At 39.6% G+C, this 21,232-nt stretch overlaps 1 protein-coding gene across 5 annotated transcripts in view; it reads right to left on the reverse strand.

Moving 5' to 3' along the window:
• LOC5567507 (G protein-coupled receptor kinase 2) overlaps positions 1–21,232 on the reverse strand; it is a 353,686-nt gene that overhangs the window by 15,327 nt on the left and 317,127 nt on the right. The gene's annotated exons all lie outside the window — the stretch shown is intronic.

Raw genomic sequence — 21,232 nt, forward strand, 5'->3', positions numbered from 1 at the left:
GGCTAGATTACGTGTTTTTTAGTTAGGAAGGTGCCAAACCGGACTGATAAGCAAAACACGGTGACCAAATTGCGTGTGCGGATGCTGTACATCAATTGCGGCAGTCGCGTCATACATCAAGGCAGACACCAAACAAATCGCCGGCCTCGAGTTTTTTGTCGGTACGCATGGAGGTTCCGGAAAAGTTCCGGAAGAGAAAGATGGACAAATTGACGAAGAAGTACCTGTTGTTGCAGGGGATCTGCGAGTGCGAACAGTACAGCAAGCAATTTGTTATAACCGGCACCGTAAACAGACAGATTTATCTAGAAGAATGCCTGCTGAAGCGCTTGCTGCCCTTCCTCCGCTCTCACCGTGATCCCACGCTGTTCTGGCCGGATCTCGCTTCGTGCCATTACACCAAGCCTGTAATGGATTGGTATGAAGCGAAGGGTGTTAATGTAGTCCCGAAGGAGGTGAACCCGTCGAATACACCAGAACTTCGTCCGATCGAAAAATTTTAGGCGATAATGAAAAAGAAGTTGAAGAAAAGTGGAAAAAGATTCAAAACTAATGAAGCTTTGAAGAAAAACATGGAGAAGATCGCATGCGCAGTGTTAAGAGAAATGTGAAATTTTTGTGAGTAGTATCCGATTTAAAATGAGTTTTTTGTGTTCATTTTTGTGTGTTTAATTTTTTCCGAGTCCAGTCTTTATTAATTAAGAAATGCTTTAAGAGATTACTCCGATCTTTACTTCCCAAGATTTCTTCAGAAGTCTTGCAGGAATTACTCTAAAGTTTCAGTCAGACATTCCTTTATTTCTTGAAGAAATTGAGCTAGTGACTTCTTTAAGGTTGGATTCAGAAATTCATCCGATAATTCGTCCTGGTATTTCTTCAAGAATTTGTACATACATTTCTCCAAAAGTTTCTTTGAGTTCCTTTGATCCTTCGAAAATACTTCCAGAATTTGCTCTAGGAATTCCTCCCGGATTTCTGTTAGAGTTTCAATCAAAGATTTGAACTGTTATTCCTTCAGTTATTTTCGCCAGTATCTTCCAGAGCTAACCTGTGGGTGTCTCCAATTCCTTCAAAAATTACACTCAAGATTCCACCCACCTAGAGAATTATTTTTCATCAATATTTTAGGAGTTCCGAAGGAATGCACTGGGGAATTTCGACGGAATTTCTTAAGAAATTGCGGAGAAACACTCAGATCAACCCTGGAGTATTTCGAGAAGTAACTTTTGAGTATTTCTCGGAGCAAGTCTGAAGGAATTATCAGAGAAACTCCTGGCGAAACCCATGAAGATTACCCTGGAGGAGCTACGAAGGAAATCTGAAGGAATTAGCGGAGGCGCTCCGAAAGACTTCCCGAGAAAGTCTGAAAAAAAAACTGGAGGATATCTGAGAAAAATCCTAGAGGAACTCCGGAGGCGATACTGTAGGAACTCTAAGGTAATTCCTTAGGGACTCCAAAGAATTTCCTGGAGAAACTATGGGGGAAATCGGAATTTGGATCCTGGAGGAATTCTGAAGGATTTACTGGAGGAGCTGCGGAATATTTTCTAGAGAAACTCCAGAGAATTTCCTAAAGGAACTATAGAGGAAACCTTAAGGAACTCTGAAGAAATTGTAGGAGATTTTCCAAAGGAATTCTTCAAGGAATTTATGGAGGATGCTTGAGCAATTTCTGGAGGAACAACTAAGGAATTCCTGACAAAAATTTTGAAAGAATTCCTGGAGGAGCTGCGCAGGAAATCTAAAGGAATTACCGGTAGAGCTCCGAAGGACTTTGCCGCTGGTGGATATCTGTGAAATATCCTAGAGGAACTTCAGAGCAATTCTTAGAACTCCGGAGACGCTACTGTAGGAACTATAAGGTAATTTTTTAAGGAACTCCGAAGAAATTCCTGGACAAACTATGAGGGAAATCGGAAGGAATTCACAATGGAGCTCCAAAGGAACTACCAAGGAATTTGAAGGAGGAACTCCGGATGAATTTATGGAAACATTTCGGAGCAATACCCGGTGGAATTCTGGAAAAACTTCCGAGGAATTGCTGGATGAAATCCAGAGGAAATGCTGGAGGAGGAATTTCCGGAAGAAAGGAAATCCTGGAGGAACTTCTGAGGGGTTCCAGAAGGGCTTGGAAGGAGATTCAGAGGAATTCTAAGGGAAACTCTTGAGAAATTCCCAAAGCAACTGTGGGAGATTTCTCGGAGGAACTCTGTGTGATTTTTCGGAGGAAATCAAGCAAAATTCTCGGAGTAAATCCATAAGAATACAGAGTAGAACTTGGGAGGATTTCCGAGGAATTACTGAAGAAACTGTGAAGAGAAACTGTGGAGAAACTAAATATCCTGGAGGAACTATGGCGGAAATCCGAAAGAATTCCTGGTGGAGCTCCGAAGGGCATTCCCGAGGAACTCTGAATAAAAATAGAGGGACTCTGGGAGCGATTCTTAGAAGAACTCCGGTTGCGATACTGTAGGAACTCTAAGGTAATTTCTTATGGAACTCCAAAGAAATTCCTGTAGAAACTATGGGGAAATCGGAAGGATGGAGCTCCATGGGAACTACCGAGGAATTGCTGGAGGAACTCCGGAAGAACTTATGGAAACATTTTGGAGCAAATCCCGGCGGAACTCTTGAGGAACTTCCGAGGAATTGCTGGATGCAATCCAGAAGGAGGAGCTCTGGAAGAATTTTTGGACGAAAGGAATTCCTGGCGGAACTTCGGAGGGATTCCATTAGCGCTTCGAAGGAGATTCAGAGGAATTCTAGGAGAAACTTTTAAAAGATTCCTTAAACTTAATTTCCTGGAAGAACCATGGCGGAAATCAGAAGGAATTCCTGGTGGAGCTCCAATTCCTGGAGGAACTCCGTAAAAATTCTTTGAGGAACTCTGAAGATATGCTTGGATGACCTCTAAAGGAATTCCTGGAGGAATTCCGAAGGATGTGCTGGAGGAGATGCGGAATATTTTACAGAGAAATTCCTGAAGGAACTACGGAGGAAACCTTCAAGAAACTCTGGAGAAAATTTTGGAGAATCTCCAAAAGAATTTCTCGATGAATTTTTGGGCCAACTTTGAGAAATTTCTGGAGGAACTCCGAAAGAATTCCCGGAGGATCTATGGAGAAACTACGGAAGAATTCCCGGCAAAAATTTTGAAAGAATTCCTGGAGAAATTTCTAGAGCGACTCTCAAAGAAGTCCTGTAGAAACTTTGAAAGAAATCCTGGAGAAACACAGAAAGAATTCCTGAAGAATCTCGAAGCAAATCCTGGAGAAACTTTGAAGAAATTCTTGCAGGAATGCCTGGTGTAACTCTGAAAGAATTCCCGTAGGAACTATAGAAGAATTGCACTGGAGGAACAGCACTGGAGCACTGGAGGATTTCCTGGAGGATTTCTGGAGGCTTCACTGGAGGAACTCTGAAAACATTCTAGGTGAACTGGTCCGAAGGAATTTTCCAAAAAATTTTGGATCCGATCTAGAGGACTCCAGAGGAATATTTGGAAGAATTCCCGTTGAAAGCCGGAGGAAGTTCCGAAGAATTACTGGATGAGTTTTTGAGAAATTTTCCGGAGGAAGTCCAGGAAAATTTCTGAAAGTTATTAAAAAAAAATCCTGGAGGAGCTCCGGAGGAATTACACGAGAAACTCTGGATGAATTCCCGAAGAGTTTTGAGAAATTTACTTAGGAACTCCGAGGAATTACTGGAGGAACTCTGAAGAATTCCTAGAGGAACTAAAATTTCTGAAGGAATTATGGCGGGAATCCGAAGGAATTCCTGGTGGAGCTCCAATTCCTGGAGGAACGATTTACTGCAGGAGCTGCGGAATATTTTCTAGAGAAATTCCTGATGGAACTATGGAAGAAACCTTCAGGGAAATCTGGAGAATCTTCTAAAGAATTTCTCGAGAAATTTCTGAGGGAACTTTTAACAATTTCTAGAGGAACTCCGAAAGAATTACTGGAGGATCCATGGAGGAACGCCAAACAAATTCCTGGCAAAAATTTTGGAAAAAAAATCCTGGAAGAATTTCTAGAGCAAAAAAATTTGCCGAAGGAAGTCGGGATAAATTTCTGGTAGTTTTTCTAGAGGAAAACCCCGAGGGAATTCCAGGACAAAGTCCCCGTAGTAATTCACGGAGAAAAATCCTGGAATAATTCTTGGAGCAAATCTCAGGAGGGATTCCTAGAGAAAATCTCCGAAGGAATTTCTGCTGCAAAAAATCTCCGGAGGGATACCTGAAGAAAATCCACGGAGGAGTTCCTGATGAAAACCCTAAAAGGATTTTCTGGAGCAAATCCCCGAACGAATTTCTGGACGAAATTTGAGACAGGGCTTTAATAGGGTCATTTTATCAACATCTGAATATCTCAGCAAAAGGTTCTATGTTTATAATCAGGCTTACATTGTTTCATAGTTTAAATTTAACTTTGACCGAAGTCCACATTATATGAATAAAACGATTTTTTCCGAAAAAAATTCAAGAATACAGAAGACATCTTTAAACTTGTATTTAATAGAGTTGATCGCACATCAACGAAATTCTTTTTCTTAGAAACTGGTCGATAATTATATAGACCAAACATCCTGTTCAAAATTCGGGATAAATACACCATGAATACTTTCGTACAGGGTTAATGAAATCTAGCTCAGGTCTCCCTAAGCCAAAATCCGGCACTGATTGCAGCGCGCAGACCATGGTGTGGTGCACCAAAGTGACAGTCTGCCACAGCACCGAAAAGCCTTTTCCCGGGTCAACCAACGACGCCAACGTTCATCGTGACATGCTGGTTTGCTAGGGGACATAAAAACCAAAAGCTGTTGGGACACGGAAACAGAGAGACACAGTGTCAGGCCCGATTATTACTGCACCACCGGGTGGCTGCTGCATTGGGGGATATGGACGAACTTCCGCCTATGTCCGTCGATGGTAATTTACAGATAGCCATTGATCAACCACTGTATGTCGTTCGGTTGCTGCCTAAAAGGCTTAGTTTGTGGAAAACTGGACATGTAGGCTCTGCATGATACACTGATAAAAATCCACACGCTCGATCTGTGTGTTTAAAATTATGGATCGATTCATGAACGTCCATAAGGATTTGCTATGATTTTCTTGCAAACTTCGTGTGTGTTACACATTAAATTCCTGTGTTTTGCTTCATGGATTGATTCATCAACTGACAACAGGGATTCCATATTTTTTCCACATAAGTTCCCGGAGCTTTCTCTTCAGATTCGTATGTGTCAACCTATGGACGCATAGATCATCACTCCAACACGGATTCAGTGTGTTTTGCTTATGGTTATCTTGTGTCATAATCATCATGTTCAAGTTGGTCGATTCATTGATTTGCGCAATGAGATTGTTATGATGAAATCCATGAGCTATGCTATCGATTTCCATGTTCAAAGCTTCTAAAATATTTGTGATCAACCCATGGGATGCATAGTGAACTGAATTGCGGTTGGACCTTGTGTCGAACGACAGTCATCATCATGCTTTCAAAGAGAAGAAGCAAATTTTGAAGCTGAAAGTGTTAGATGAAAATTTGTGAATTCGATTTTTCTTTTATTAGTGAAGTTGACCGATATACGAGAGTTCTACCTTTCTATAAGAAAACATTGATTATAATGTATAGTTTAGTAGAAAAATCGGATTCCACTAACAGATTTTCCTGGCTTTCAGTTTCGAAAAAAATGGAATATGCTTATCCCTGGCTTCCCAAATTATGGATTTGCGGCGCCCCGCTTGTTGCTGGCTCACGGGTTTGAAAAAAAATCAAGAGAGCTTGCGACAAGCAGAGGAGCCTCGGATCCATATTTTGGGGAGCAAAAGTTTTTCTACCAAATTTCTTCTTTCAGTCCCTTGACATTTATGTTCTATCACACATGACTATATAAAGCTACTACATTTCGAATTCAATAAGCAAATCAGTTGGTTTTCATGATTTAATATTTGGAAATTCATGTTTGTTTCACATGACAACCTAATATTGATACACATGTTATTATACCGTGAAATCAATGATGAAATCCATATGGCTACCACACTCAAATCATGTGGTTTTTCTCATTGCGCAAATCTATAAGTAAAACACACGACCTTGACGTGTAGATTTTTCTCAGTGTATAGCCGTCTGCAGTAAAGTGATGGGTTGTTCGCGATAGATTGGAGTAGTTTTTCTCTTAACTGTATTAAATCACGCTACACTAACTATTCAAGGGGACCTCGTGGACATGAAAAGAAAACGCCAGTTTTGAATTCCTTCCCTTCCCCGTAGACATACTGCACTTTTCCTAAAATATACATCCACCCTCCTTCAAAAATGTTCCCTTGGATTTTGATAAAGCGTTTTTTTGTTTCAGATATCTGGTAAAATTTTAGACATTTTATCTAAAATACTATCCAATGTTCAAAACCACCACTATGGCTGAGCAGTCCAAGTTGGTGTAAAGTTTACTAATCAAATTTATATTAAATTACATTTCTCTGATAAATCCAAATATTTTGTTTTACATATTTTAAATTGGACTTCTCGTTCTTTGAATGGTTGAGAGGACGAGCTGTTAAATTTTAAAACAGCTAATAACATACATATAGCAGTTATTACTGAAACTTATTTGAAACCTGGATCCAAACTCAAAAGAGATCCTAACTTTTTCGTTTATCGTAATCATCAACTGGATGGAGCATTTGGTGGAGTGGCTATCATCATTCATAGACCAAAGTTTTTGATACTTTTGGTGTTTCTTTTTTAAAGACAGCTTGGTAAATATTGAAGTGTATTGGGAAAAATTTGAAAATATAGCGAATCGGCATTATTCGAAAGCCATTATTCATGTTTTGGGCCTATAAGTAATACCATCTATTCCGGGATATAAAGCGCCGCCTGGAAGAATTGGAGTGCGAAGAGATGAAGCAGCTGTATCGTTCTCAAGAAACGCGTAAGTTCTACAAGAAACTCAATGCATCCCGCAAAGGCTTTGTGCCGCGAGCCGAAATGTGCCGGGATAAGAATTGAGGTATCTCGACGGACAAACGTGAGGTGATTGAAAGGTGGAAGCAGCACTGCGATGAACAAAATGGCGCAGAGGAGGAAGACCAAGGTAGCAGGAGGAATGGCTTCATCAGTACGAAGATTATGTACGAGAATGGTTTTCCCCGGAAACTGACTAGACGACTGGCAACGATGGATAGTGTACAGTGCTGTGTGAAGATATCGGGTGCATTATCGGACCCGTTTGGAATACGCAAAGCACTTCGATAAGGCGATGGTTTTTCCTGCCTCCTGTTCAATATTGCGCTAGAAGGTATTATGAAACGGGCGGGCTTCATCATGTGGGGCACGATCTTCAATAAATCCAGCCAGTTCATCTGTTTTGCTGACGACGTGGACATTGTCGGAATAACGTTCCAGGTAGTATCTGAACAGTATACCAGGCTGAAACGTGAGGCAGACCGGGTTGGATTGAAGGTAAATACGTCGAAGACGAAATATCTGCTGGCTGGAGGAATCGAACGCGATAGAGCTTTCATTGGCAGACGCGTGATGATTGACGTGGATGAGTTCGAGATGATGGACGAATTTGTCTACCTTGGATCCACATCCAGTCGTGCTTTCTACGGACTCCACAAGACCTTTCGGTCTGATAAACTTCACTTCCGTACTAGGTGTACCATGTACAAGACGCTGATAAGACCGATAATCCTTTACGAGCATGAGACGTGACAATGCTCGAAGAGAACCTGCAAGCGCTAGAAGTTTTTGAACGACGTGTGCTTAGGACGATCTTTGGCGGAGTATGTGAGAACAGCGTATGGAGGAGAAGAATGAACCACGAGCTTGCGCAACTCTACGGTGCACCCAGTATCCAGAGGGTCGCCAAAGCTGGAAGGGTACGATGGGCGGGACACGTTGTGAGAATGCCGGACACCAATCCCGCAAACATGGTGTTCACCTCGAATCCAGCCGGTACAGAACGAAGAGGAGTGCAACGAGCTAGGTGGTTTGACCAAGTGGAGCAGGATCTTGGAAGTGTGGGGCGATCGAGAAACTGGAGGTTAGCTGCCATGGATTGAGTTAGTTGGCGAAATATTGTGGCGTAGGTCATGTCTTGAAGGACGTAGCGCCATCAAAAGTGAGTAAGTAAGTAACCTACAAGTAAAAAAAACGTTGTGTCGTTGAAGAACAACAGCATTTGACCGCAAACGCAATTTTGGGCCCAGTTCAAATATGGCTCCATGAAATCCTTCAAAAGTTCCTTCAGGAAAATCTCTAATTATTACTTCACGTATTGCTCCCGATATATCGCCAGAAATTTCTCTAGAGACATTTTCAGAGATGTCTCCAGGAAGTCTTTCAAAGATTATTCAATTTCACCAGCAATTACTTTGAGATAATCTACAGTCATCTCTACACGGATTTCTCCGGGGATTCTATTAGGGATATCGTCAGTTATTCTTCCAGAGATTACTCCGGGAAGAATTTTTGATTACTATGAGTTTTGAGACCTGCTCCGATTGGGTTCCAGGAATACTTTCAGCAATTCTCCAGGAATTTTTCCAGGAGTACCTGCAGGGATTTCTCCAGTTATTGTTGTGATTTCTGTAGTAAAATTTCTATAGGGATTTTCCTAGAAATTTCGTGAGGAGTTTCCGCGCGAATGCCTCCTGTCAATCCATCATAGATTTCTCAATTATTTTTTACAGGAATTACTCCTGGAATTTTCCAAGGATTCTTCCAGGAATTCTTCCAGATATTCCTCCAGGAATTCTTCAAGCGATTTATCTTGATATTCATTCAGAGATTCCTCCAGAGACCGAGGATTTATCGTGGAATAATTCAATAGGGATTCTGGCAGAGATATCTTCCAGTATTTCTCCAAGGGTTACACTAGAACAATCTCTACTATTCTACTAGATTCTACTAGAATTCTAATAGAAATTACTTTACCAACTGTTTGTGGGATTCTTCCAGAAATTCCTTAAGCTTCCATGAATTCCCTAGATTTCTCCAGGGTCGCTTTATGGATTCTTCCAGATATTTCTATAGAAATTTCCAGGGAATTCCTATAAAAATTATCCAGGGTATTGTCTAGAAATATCTCTGCAGAGATTTCTCCAGGGATTTCTCCCACATTATCTTCATAGTGATTCTTCCAGGGATTCCTCCAGGAATTTCTCCAGAGATTCCTTCAGCAATTTACCAAGGTAATGTTTCAAAGATCATTTTATCAATTGACCCAGGTAACCTTTCACTGATTTACTCAGCAATTTACTCAGGTAATACTTCACAGGTTCCTACACGAAATTGTTCAGAGACTCTTCCAGGGATTCTTTCAGGAAAATCTCTCCTAGCAATTATTTGAAAAATTTCTCCAGCGATTCCTCCTGGAATTTATTCAGGGTCTTTTCAAAAACTTCTTCAAAAAAGGAGTTCCTCGAGCAATTTCTGGAAAAAAAAATCTTGGAGAAATCCCTGGAGGCACTTTTTGTGTAATTTCTGATTAAATCCTTTGAGGAATTAATGAGGGAATCTTGAACAAACATGTTTGGAGGCCAATAACGAATCTATGGAAAAAATCTCGTCGAATTCATGGAAGATTACTTGGAAAAATCTTTGGAGTGATTCATGTAGCGATTTTCTCGGAGATATCCCTGGGAGAATTATACAGGGAATATCTTGAAGTAATTTATTGTAGAACCTATTGAGGAATTCCTGGCGGAACCTCTGCAAAAAATCCTGATGTAATCCCTGGAGGAATCCTTGAAGGAATAATTCCTAAAGGAATCTCGACATATCTACCTGGGGAAATTTCTGCAAGTGTGCTTGGCGGAATTTCTGCAGAAATTACTGGAGAATTAACAGGAGTAATTCTTTGAAATCCCTGAAAAAAATCCTGGAGAAAGCTGATAATTTTTGTAATTTTTTTTCTTGGTGTAGAATTTGGAGTAGCCTCTGAATAGATTTCTATAGGAATATCAGAAAACGTTCGAAGACTCCTTGAATAAATCTCTGAAAAAATCCTTGGAGCAATCCCTAGGATAATTGGTTGAAAAATTCCCCGGAAAATCATTGGTGAAAATCCTGGAGGAATTCCAGTAAAGATTCATACTTTAGGAACCTATGGAGGAATCACTAGAATAAGCCCTTGCAAAATCTCTAGAAGAATCCTTGTAGAGATTTTCCTACATAAACCCCTAGAATAATCTTATTAGGAACCTCAGAGAAAAACCTGACAGAATTGCTGGAGTAATTGTCGAAGGTATTCCTGGAGACCTGTCGGAACCGATCTAAAAAATCTAGCAAGGATCGAAAACTCTGCCTAGAAGAACTCCTAGAGATTTCTGGTGGATCCCTAATGGGATTCCTAGATAAATCGCTGTAAGGATTATGGTAGAGATACCCTTGGAGCAAATACAGATACAATCCCTGGAGGTCGAGCTCGAAGGAATTTCTGGAGAAGTTTCTGGAAGACTGTCTAAAGAAATAGTTGGTGAACACATTGGTGATATTTCGGGAGGAACTATTGATGGAATCTCTGGAAGAATTCCTGGATCTATATCTGAACTGGTCTTAAAATTGCGTTTGCGGTCAAAAGTTTTTATTCGTCAGCGATAAAACGTCCTGTTACTTAGAGGTTCAGAACATAAATAATGACTTGTCGAATGATGACGATTTGTTGTATTATATTTTTTTTTCTAAGGGGCCATTAAAAAATTACGTCCATCATTTGGGGTGGGGGTCTGCAAAAGCGTGACAGTGCATGTATTAGGTATTAGAAAAAGCGTGACTGAGGGGGGGGGAGGAAATTTTAGAAATCCTAAGAAACGATGGACGTTATAATTGAATCTTCCTTGATTTAACGGAAACGGTTGATTGTGCTACTTTCCCCCGAATGTCGGTTCCCCGAACGCCAGTCCCCCGAATTTCTCCGAATGCCATTTACCCGAATGACCGGTTTCCCCGAAAAGTATAGCAGTGCAAATAGGTGCTATAATAGTTTTCAGTGGTAAGATGGTGAATTAGGAAGAACGATAAGCAATCAAAAAAGGAGGTATTTAGTCATTCTCGATAATACACATGTTGCCAAAAATGCTGAGGACAGTGAAACTCGTAAAAACCGACAATCAAGTAAAGAAGGGTGCATATCAGATGACCATCCCAAAATGAATAAAGTTTTGACAAATATGAGTGCCAAACACTTTTCGGGGAAATGGGATATTCGGGGAAACAGGATAATCGGGGAACCGGCATTCGACGAAAAGTAGCACAACCAAACGGGATTGTGCTACTTTTCCCCGAAAGTCATTTCCCCGAATGTCGTTTCCCCAAACTCCAGTTCCCCGAATAACCCGTTTCTCTGAATGCCATTTTCCCGAATGGCCCGTTTCCACGAAAAGATATGTGGCAAATAAACACATATTGACAAAAATTCCGACATCGGTGAAACTCGAAAGAACCGCCAATCAAACAAAGAAGAGTGCATTTCAGATGACCGGTTCGCTCACCACTTTGAACTATCAGTGCCAAATACTTTTCGGGGAAATGGGCTATTCGGGGAAACGGATTATTCGGGGAAGTGGTATTCGGAGAACTGGCGTACGGGGAAACGACATTAGGGGAAAAGTAGCAAAACCTTACAAAATATGTCCAGGGTGCATTCGCTGGTTTCATATAACGGTTCAAAAATTGATTTTTGAGATTGTTTGAAAGTCATGGATCATTTTTTACCCTTAATGTATAATGTGTCACTTTTTTTATAGCGCCACTCCTAGAGGTCGCTGAAAGTTTCTTTAAGCACGAAAATGTTCCATCTCTTTTCTCTAAAATATACAGCTCCTTAAGAATGCCAATTGGCTGAAAACGACCCCCATACTCAAGGAAGGGTAAACTCCGATCCGTCTAAAAAACGTGAAGAGAACGCAATTTCCACGCCCTCGTAATCCTTCTATGAAAATTATATGGCAGGATCTGTAATAAAAAATTAAAACGTTTTACTCATTTAATAAAAAAAAATGAAAAAAAGCTTCTCAATTGGGCTTTGGCTTTGGCCTTTAGGAAATTATCTAAAATTTTGAAAAAAAAGAACTCAGAAGCGAATACCGGCATTAGGAAAGGAAAACAAATTATTATAAAAAAATTGCGAAAAAGCTCAAATACAGTTTGAAACCGCGCACAATTTTAAATAAGAACTTGAAAATCAAGTAACGCATTTAAAAAATCCTGGGATACTGATTTGGAAGAAATGATAACTATTATTTAAAAATCAAAAATATGATAGCCCCTGGCGATGATGGAATTTTCTATATTCTCATCAACAAGAAAAATAGCATATAATTTTTGTTTGATATAGGTATTTAGCAAATGTTTAAGGTTGGCATATTTTCCTGAATAATGAAAAAATACAAGGTTATTTTAAAACCGAACAAAAATCCTGCAGAAGTGTCCAATCAGCTTGCTTTCCTTCATCAGTAAACTTTTAGAAAATTGTCATTTTGAACAGAATGATGATCCATATCAACGATAATGCATTTTTTGTCAATTAGCAGTTCGGATTCCGACATGTAATATATTTTATTCAATCCAACAAATCTGAAGGCTATGCTACTTGTCTTACTCTTTTAGACATAGAAAAAGCATTCGACAGTGTTTGGCATGAAGGCTTGATTGTAAAATTTAAAAAATCTTTAACTTTTCAACATACATTGTTAGAGTAATTCAAAGTTATCTGTCAAATCGTACACTTCAGGTTAATTATCAGAACTCCAGATCTGAAAGACTTCCTGTAAGAGCTGGTGTTCCTCAAGGCAGCATTTTGGGACCAATATTATATAATATTTTCACATCTGACTTGCCTGAGTTACCTCAGGGATGGCAAAAAGATTTGTTTGCGGATGACACAAGCCTCACTGTCAAAGTAAGAAGCCTGCGCATCGTCTGTAAAAGATTGCAAAAAAGTTTGGATGTTTTTTCTTCATATTTGCTCTTAATGCTTCCAAAATTCAACTAATAATACACCCACATAAATCAAAAATTCTTTATTTGAAATCTTCAAGTAGACATGTTGCCCCGTGAGTCCAATAAATTGGTCAGATGAAGTTAATTATATAGGGCTCATGCTAGATGCAAATTTGATTCCCATTAAGGGCTTTCAAGCCAAATGTAACAAATATGTAAAATGTCTTTATTCACTCTTTAACAGAAAATCAAACCTTTGTCTTAAGAACAAGCTTTTGATCTTCAAACAAATTTTCAGGCAAGCCATGTTGTAAGCTGTACCAATATGGACTAGCTGTTGTAATACATAAAAGGAAGCTCTGCAAATATTTATTCTGAAGCTCCCTCCCTGGTATATTACTAATAAGTTACATAGAATATTCAATGTTGAAACATTGGAACAAATGACAAATAAAATTATTAATAATTTTAGACAAAAATCGTTACAATCTTCTATTGTGACGATAAATGCGATATATGTTTGAAATGGGACTTAAAAAGGCGTAGTATATCAAAAAATAACACGCAACGCAACGGAAGATTCTGGTTTAATTTCATTCTTCAAATGTATGTACAAGAATGTCACAAGCATTTTTATTTCATTTCAACTTCATAACTTTCTTGCACCCTTAGATAAGAGTGTTCCCAGCTGCAAGTCTACATCCATTACATTGTAACTATTTACTGTCACCCTCAGTCAATGTCTAGGACCTGACAGGGGCAGCCAGCAACTGCCGTCGCACTTTTGATGCACCGTTTGCTTCAAGCACCATCAGCCAAAGCGCCCATCTTCGCATAGTTGAGCTGACATGGAAGTTTCTAGCTGCTGGCTTAAAAAGTTCTCTGGTACCTACGGATCCGGAGATGCACCTGAAGGACTGAACCTTTTCGTGCTTGAATTTGGAAGAACCTCGCCTCCGCCTACAGCAAACAAAATTAAGCAAGCATTCTTCTTGAACTGTCGACGATGCGATGTTTCGGAACTTGCACAGCATGTGCTCGGAAATGCTAGCAGCAGCACAAACATACGTAAGAAGCACAGAGTAAATCCTGCAATAAAGTCGGATTGACGTTGAGAACGGATAACAGACGGTGAGTCAAAGTAAAACTGTAATTTAGTTTTCAATATTATCATAAGAAGAAGTCGGTACGGCACCCAAACGGACCTGACTAGACGATTCTGGAGCAACTTTTTCATGACGCAAATTACGTAAAGTTTGTATCTTTTGAGTTTGCTTCTTACACAGTTAAAAATAATGAAGATTACACGTCATGTATACTTCATTTATGCGATGTAAACATAATGTCATGTAAATTTCAGTTTGAAATCATGTAAAAATGTGTTATATGTCATGTAATCACTCTGGATCTTGCTCGATTACATGACATATAATGGACGTTTACATGACATATCATGTAAATATCCATGATATTCCACGCTCCAATTATGTGCATTATATGTCTCAGAAATTCACACGTTTCGTTCGAACTGTGTAAACGAGAGGAAATTCCCAAAGTAAATCTATCTAATGCATCATTACCAGACCAGAATTGACTTCCCATTAGAAGTTATGAAAAAAATGTCCAATAAAAATAGCAGAGTTGTTCGAGAAGGACGTCGAACAGCAGAACAGAACCGAGAAAAGTGGAATCTGTACTGCCATGACGGAAAAACTTTTCGCATCTTTATTCAAATTGCAGCCAATTTGTATGCAGACGATCACATCGCAATGCACACGTTTCATGCCTTCTCTCCTCCACCGTTCAAAATACGTATACTCCTTGCCCTCGGTCGGCTCTCTGGAGTGTCCTCAAGTAATCAACGATAAGACCGGCTGAGAACACCAACAGACGAAGGAAATCTATCCCTTCAACCCAGCCGACCACCTCTTTCAGTGGAATTCAAGTGGATTACCGACCACTGCTGACGAATGATACCCCGAGTTGGTGGAATGAGAGAGGAATTCTGTAGCATCATAGACGTAGCTGTTCAACAAGACCACCGCCACCCCCCCATCCCCCTTTGATAGATTTCTTGGGCAATTTTCGAATCCCTAAAAATCAGGCTTCTGAAAAAGATCTTACGATCATCAATTATTGGTTCTATAAACTGTCTGCAATAGATCTTGAGAAACGCTTGAGAGATACCTGAAAAACTCGGAAGCCTTCAGCTGAATAAACCCCCTCCCCCTAATAGAAACCCTGGCTACGTCCATGCAGCAGCATTAGTGCATTAATATGTAGATCCCGATCCACCCTTCGCCCTTCAGTTGCTCGTACCAGTCGGGAACAAGAACGAACGAGGAACGGAACGCTCCTGACTGAGTCCAATTTCGAATCATTCCCGGTAAATCTCGGCGGCTTACACGAGTCTGACACCACCGCCTCAATTTCCTCCCTTCCTGGATTATCCCACACATAGTTGATTCTGTTTTGCCTGTACTTCGGCTGATCCTGAACTGAACTGTTGGCGTTAATGGGTAAAACAGGAACTTTCAAGTGGTCTTCGTCGTCATCGTAGATGGATGATGCACACAAGTGGTCTGGATGTGTCTACATACCGCGGTCGATTCACATCCCAATATTGTATGTAATTCAGATTCAATGAAACTCGTCACTATGTGGGTGAAAGTGCCGGCGGATAAAGTAAATTGCAACACCCAGTTGCATCGTTGTAATGAATGCACCCAGTTACGGATCAATTGGTGGAGAACGAGGTGGCTATGATTTTTTTTAACTCGAAATGATAGCTCTGCAACAGGAAGATTGCTTCCACATTCGTCTAAAATTAACTTAAACCCTTCTTGGAAAAAGTAATCGTCTGATGTGTATCCAACTTCAATAGGGATTTCCATGAAATGGATAGAATTGACACACTAGATTCAAACGAGAAGGATAAATAAGCCTAATGTATCCTTCTCGTTTGAAACTAGAGTATGTTTTTAGCACATGATCACAACGGTAACTATCCTGGTGGAATTGGGCATACTTAGAACTGATAAGTTTTCAATAGTTTAAATTAATTGACCACACGGAGTCGGATTGCTAAGAGCCCTGGTTTTACATTGGTCAGGATTTTCCCGCAAAACGATTATTGTCGTCTTTCTTCTCAGCTATCAACATCAATACTACATGATGTGGTATTGATGATGATTGGTATTCAGAACATGACAGCATGTAACGCGGGTAGATCACCTTTACGAGGTGCGTTACGGGGTAAGATCTACCATATTGTACTCTTGTTGTATCTGTTCTTGTGAATACTTATAAGTTACGGTCGGAAGAGTATAAGAGAATAACAAGCCACTAAGACCCACCTATTTGTCCTAGATGATGAGGAGGTCGAAGTGGAAAAATGGCTCAATCAGCAACTGAGGTTGGTTTCAACTCATGAGACAATTTCTTTCCGAGTTCAAGAGTTTATCATTCGATATCTAGGAGAGATACGATTCCGAATCGGTGGAGTAGCAGAACTCTTAAATTCTAAAATAAGCTTTCTGTTTCAAGGAATCTAAATGTCTCATGCGATGAAACCTGTTCACAGTTTCAAAAAACGACTTTGAACCTTATAAGTAGAAGCAATAATTTGATACGCTAGAGTACCGATGCATGGTCAAAATCAGTATCATTCAACCAGCTTAGTGGCCGAACCTGATTAAGGGGCGCGCTTTTGAGAGTTTAATGGTGACAAACTGTTTTCTCCAAAAGGTATAAAAAGCGGTATCTTTTTCTAAAGAGGCTCTATGCAAAATGGTAAAGAATGATATTTGTAAAAAAAACGACTACTTCATTATTTCTCAATAGTAATGGAGTAGAACGACATGCACTAAACAAAGGGCACGGGTATATCACAAAAGATCAAAAAAACTGGTCGCAGTGGTTCATCCCGAACAGAAACAGATAGATGACAGCATGAAACATTTTATTGCATATTGCATATTGCACTTCCAGGAAAAATCGTTTGCAAAAATCGTTGCGTAAAGATTCATTAAGTAACGCAACTAATGACATTGACCCAAATTCTATGACGAAGGCGCAATGTCCTTCATAGTAATTGCTCATTCGCGTTAACAGCTTTAAGGATAATGACATTGAAGATAATGGTACCGTTTTGACTCATATTCCGAACACTTAAGGTCAAGAGTGACTTCAAATGCATCTGATTAGCATAAATTGGCTGATATTCGTGAAATTTAATTTTTCTTCGCGAAGCCTAACGGTTAGCTGTTGGGTGTACCAATAATAATGTTGATTTAATTAGTTTTAGTATTGATTTTACGTAAAAGAATGGAACGACATTTTGATTCAAATGCCGAACACTGTGTTTATTCTGTCTCATATTCCGAACACCTTGATTCAAATTCCGAACAGCATGAATAAATCACATTCAAATGAATTATTTCGCAAATACCGTTTTGTCTCAAATTCCGAACAGACTCATATTCCGAACACTTCGTTTTTGTATGGCGATTTGGTTGAAATGTTTCGCTGAAATATGTCACCAAATAACAAGGAAATGGCAGTCAATTGCAATTCAATTTTAACGTCTCCAATATAATTTATACCGCGGGAGTAGTAATGATTCTCTAGTTTGAGACCAGTAGAACATGCTCAGATCAATTTATTTGCGAAATAATTCATTTGAATGTGATTTATTCATGCTGTTCGGAATTTGAATCAAGGTGTTCGGAATATGAGACAGAATAAACACAGTGTTCGGCATTTGAATCAAAATGTTGTCCCATTCTTTTACGTAAAAACAATACTAAAACTAATTAAATCAACATTATTATTGGTACATCCAAAAGCTAACCGTTAGGCTTTCCGAAGAAAAATTAAATTTCACAAATATTAGCCAATTTTTGCCAATCATATGCATTTGAAGTCACTCTTGGCCTTAAGTGTTCGGAATATGAGTCAAAACGGTAAATTTTTCTGAGCATATTCTACTGGTTTTAAACTAGAGAATCATTACTACTCCCGCGGTATAAATTATATTGGAGACGTTAAAATTGAATTGCAATTGACTGCCATTTCCTTGTTATTTGGTGACATATTTCAGCGAACCATTTCAACCAAATCGCCATACAAAAACGAAGTGTTCGGAATATGAGTCTGTTCGGAATTTGAGACAAAACGGTACATTCTGAATTAAAGCATTCCACGTTATGAAATACGGGGAAATGGGTTAGAATCACTCGACGTTCACTGGTACAAATTATACTCCCAAACAGCGAACTTTGCATCGTGGATGCCGGAACACTGCTGTCATTGATGTTGAACTCCATTAAGTCCACATCTCTGCCAATCGACAGGTTCAACGACTTTATGTCCATAAACCTCGAGGCTTCATGGTCCATAGAATAACCAACAAAAGTAATTTAGTGTGAAACATGGCCGATGTTGTTGCGTTATTGTTTCGAAACGTGAATGTAAGGTTCTGATCCAAGGACGCGCAATATCCGGTTATACGATCTCCCGTGAGGAGTGATATCACCCGTTTTGAAATCAAACTTCCATATTCATCACCTCTGGGTTGATGGATGTCGAGTTACGCGTCCGCAGGCCTGCATCTCGTCATATCTGAACGGTATCGGTTATTACGTTCTGCCTTTAAATTGTGAAGAATTTATTGCTTGAGCTGTATCGGGCTGGGATCCCGGCTCTCTTGTAGAAATTCCCTAGGTTGCACAGTTATCCAACCTGATAACTTTCGAAACTCGATCTTGTTGCGTCCTGACCAGTTCAACAAATTCCTCAATCTTTTTACACATCTCGGACTTCTTTGCAGCGTGCAGCAACTGGAAAGCTGTAATAGTCATTACAACCCAGGTTGTGCAAAATAGGGCGACGATCTCCCTATCGCAACAGAATTCCAGCGAGAGATTTACGAACGAGTCGAAAGGTCAACGCGTACCGAAGATTTCAGCAAACCGCAGTTGGCTTACGAGTAAGTACCGTTAAAAATAAAAGCTCTCTCCCTGTTGTTCGTAGGCACGCTCAGGAGTGTTGAATTGGACATCTAAGAGAGCCGAAGGAGATGCAAAGTAATGCAAGAGAATGTGGAGTCATGAAGGACTTCGATTTCAGGTTGGCCGACGGCGCTACAGAATAGTTAACCGTTCTGTGGCGTAGTCGGTTAACGCGCCCCGTCTAGCGTACTGGGTAGTCGTGGGATCGAAGACCATCAGAACGATTCCATTATTTTTCATAATTTTCTTTAAGCTTGAGTGCAGATTTACCTACAGTTTCAGTGTAGCTTTTTTGAACGTAGTCAAAAACTTTATCTCTGACGAAAGACATTGTTTCGAAAATGTTGTTGTTATTTTGTTTAGTTCTATGGCTGTGGTGGGGAATATTTCTACGTATTTTGGACGAATATTCTACAATTTTTAATCGTAGTAAGGAAAAGCAAAACTTAAGTACCGGAGTAGATGGATATATAGGAGTTCCAGGTGGAAACTCTGAAGAAACTGATGGAATCTCTAAACGAACTCTTGATAGAATCTCTGTAGGAACTACCATTGAAATTTCTGAAGAAATTGCTGATGGAATTACTGGAGGAACTGCTTATCCAATCCCTAAAAGTAATCCTGATGTATTTCCTTGATAAATTTCTGATATTATCTCTGGAGGAATTCCAGATCTCTGAAAGAACTTCTAGAATCTGGAATCTCTAGAGGAACTGGAATCCCAAGAGAAACTGTTGATGGAATCCTTGGAGGAATTCAAGGTAGAATCTCTGAAGGAACTAGTAATGAAATCTCACTAGAGGAACTCCTGATGGAATCCTTAGTGGAGTTCCGGGTAGAATCCTCGAAAGAACTCCTGGTGGAATCCCTGGAGAAATTCCAGATGAAAGCTCTGAAGGAACTCCTGATGGAATCCCTAGAAGAACTTTTGATGAAATCCCCACAAACTCTAGATGGAATCCCTAGAGGTACTTCCAATGCAATCCCTATAGAAACTTCCGATGAAAACCTTGGAGGAAGCCCTGATGAAATTCCTGGACGAACTCGTGTTTAAATCCCTAGAATGACTCCTGATACCTAGAAGAACTACTGATGAAATGTCTGTAAAAACTCCTGATGGAATTCCAGGTGTAATCTCTGAGAGAATTTCTGATGAAATCACTAGAGAAACTTCTAATGGAATCCCTAGAGAAACTCCTGATGGAATCCTTGAAGGAATTCCTGTAGATATTCTTGAGTGAACTCCTAATGGAATCATTGGAGGAATTCCTGATGCAATCCCTAAAAGAACTTCCGATGCAATCGCTAAATAAACTTCCGATGGAAACCCTGAAGGAACTACTGATAGGGATGAATCGATCTAAGTAAATACGAGTAATTACTCGATACCTTTGATTAGATATTAAGTTAAATTGGTACCAATACTTTTCACTGCGATACCAAGCAGGTATCGAAAAAAAAACTACTTGAATTAAATGAACACTCTCTCATGTGCATGTTTGTAAACGTAAGTGCAACTGTAAGGCAAAGAAGTAGAAATAATTTAATAAGTATTTTTATTTTATGAATAAATCAACAGTGTGGTCTCAACAAAAATGATTATCAAAATCATTCCCTCTACATGTTTTTTTCTGTAATTAAAAACTATTTATTCGTTACATGTTTTTAATTATGAATCGTGGTTTACGGCTAACCAGCCGAGTGGAAGTTTAACAACTACCGAAAAGCTAAACATTACATATAATTTGCAATTGGGTTAGATGGACAAATTGATGTGAAGATTTGCGAAAAAGTTACACGTCTTCTCAGTAAGAATCGAACTCACGACTCCCTGATCTCTGGTTAGGGCGCGTTACCCCTACGCCATGAGAGGACTCATGAACGCAGAAGTTAACCTGAATTCGATTCAAGCTGAAAATTTTCGATTCAATCAGAAATTCATTCAATTATTTTACCAGAAATTTAGAAATTTCTTGAAACGATTTTATGAGTAATTAGAAAATCCACTAGTGACTCTAACAGGAGTTAATCCTGGGATTCGAAAAAGGGTAATTCCGCCAGGATGCTTTGCTCTTGCCCATAGTTGATCAGCAGAAGTTTTCTCGTTTCATTTTGTATGAGAAAAGATTTTTTGTGCATAGTCACTAGCGCAAGTGCGTTACTATGTGGCGAGTAGCGAATCATGGCATGTATGTAACCAATTCCTTCGAAAATTCCGCTAGGATTCTTTTCAAGGACACCAACTAAAAATCCTCT

The sequence above is a fragment of the Aedes aegypti genome, chromosome 1, assembly GCF_002204515.2.
Source record: "Aedes aegypti strain LVP_AGWG chromosome 1, AaegL5.0 Primary Assembly, whole genome shotgun sequence".
Classification (NCBI taxonomy): domain Eukaryota; kingdom Metazoa; phylum Arthropoda; class Insecta; order Diptera; family Culicidae; genus Aedes; species Aedes aegypti.